This window comes from Peromyscus leucopus, chromosome 22 (genome assembly GCF_004664715.2).
Source record: "Peromyscus leucopus breed LL Stock chromosome 22, UCI_PerLeu_2.1, whole genome shotgun sequence".
Lineage (NCBI taxonomy): Eukaryota > Metazoa > Chordata > Mammalia > Rodentia > Cricetidae > Peromyscus > Peromyscus leucopus.
This window is the reverse complement of record NC_051081.1, coordinates 17,433,922-17,435,633: the sequence shown is the minus strand read 5'-3', so window position 1 is coordinate 17,435,633 and position 1,712 is coordinate 17,433,922. Positions and strand designations below refer to the sequence as shown.

The 1,712-nt window shown below is 45.3% G+C and overlaps 1 non-coding gene across 1 annotated transcript; it reads right to left on the bottom strand.

The window, feature by feature from the left end:
* Positions 1-1,171: 1,171 nt before the first annotated feature.
* LOC114709762 lies at positions 1,172-1,278 on the bottom strand. The gene has a single exon (XR_003736975.1). It is a non-coding gene; the product is annotated as a U6 spliceosomal RNA (small nuclear RNA).
* Between the last annotated feature and the right edge of the window lie 434 nt (positions 1,279-1,712).

Sequence of the window (1,712 nt, the reverse complement as noted above, 5' to 3'; positions counted from 1 at the left end):
CACCACTGCACGCTGCGCGGACTCTATCTACTGTAGCGTGTGAGATGGGATGCTATCCTCAGCTAACTCTACCCTGTCATGTCTCATTTCTTTCTTTCTTTCTTTTTTTTTTATGCTATGTGGTTACACTTTATTTTTTTTAATATATACTTTATTTTACAATACCGTTCAGTTCTACATATCAGCCATGGGTTCCTCTATTCTCCCCCTCCACCCCCTCCCCTTACCCCCAGTCCACCCTCCATTCCCACCTCCTCCAGGGCAAATCCTCCCCCAAGGACTGCAATCAACCTGGTAGACTCAGTCCAGGCAGGTCCAGTCCCTTCCTCCCAGACTGAGCCAAGTGTCCCTGCATAAGCTCCAGGTTTCAAACAGCTAACTAATGCAATGAGCACAGGACTTGGTCCCACTGCCTAGTTGCCTCCCAAACTGATCAAGCCAATCAACTGTCTCACCTATTCAGAGGGCCTGATCCAGCTGGGGGCCCCTCAACCTTTGGTTCATAGTTCATGTGTTTCCATTCGTTTGGCTATTTTTTTTCAATAATTGAGTAAAACTGAAATTTATTATAAGCCACAGTCGTCCTAGGGACCTCCATGCTATATATATAGTCTCTATGGTTCTATGGGTTGTGGTCTGATTGTTCTTTATTTTATATCTAGAATCCACCTATGAGTGAGTACATACCATGACTGTCTTTCTGGGTTTGGGTTACCTCACTCAGGATGATTTTTTCTAGTTCCATCCATTTGCCTGCAAATTTCATGCTTTCATTGTTTTTCTCTGCTGAGTAGTACTCCGTTGTGTATATGTACCACATTTTTTTCATCCATTCTTCCATTGATGGGCATCTAGGTTGTTTCCAGGTTCTGGCTATTACAAATAGTGCTGCTATGAACATAGCTGAGCGTGTATCTTTATGGTATGAATCAGCATTCCTTTGGGTATATGCCCAAGAGTGGGATGGCTGGGTCTTGAGGTAGTTCGATTCCTAATTTTCTGAGAAACCGCCATACTGATTTCCACAGTGGTTGTACAAGTTTACATTCCCACCAACAGTGGAGGAGTGTTCCCTTTGCTCCACAGCCTCTCCAACATTGGTTGTCATTGGTGTTTTTGATCGTAGCCATTCTAACAGGTATAAGGTGGTATCTCAGAGTCGTTTTGATTTAAAAATATGGAATGCTTCACGAATTTGCATGTCATCCTTGCACAGGGGCCATGCTAATCTTCTCTGTATCGTTCCAATTTTAGTATATGTGCTGCCGAAGCAAGCACTCATTTCTTTCTTTTAAGCCCCCAAACCACCTTCCACTTCCCCCAAAGAAGGCCCCCCTCCCTGAGTTAGAACTGTAGACGGTAGCAGAAGGAAAGTGTCTGGGCGTGATACCTCTAGTGGGAAGGCCATGAGAGTCCATAAGTTATGGGAACCCCACTCCAGGTGAAGGAGCATGGGTGTTAAAATGCCGACATACCTCTCAATAGGAAAAGGTATTTATATTATAAATGTCTGTGTAGCATTGCCCACCTCATGTTGTCAAATATAGCCATGGAGTTGGGGCGACGGCTCAGGGGATAAAGCACATGCTGTACAAGCTTGAGGACCTGAGTTCAAATCCCCAGAATCCACGTAAGAGCTGGATGTGGCACAAGTGTGTGTAGTCCCAGCTGGAGACAGGCGGTGGGGACAGGAGACTCCTCGGGACCTTACC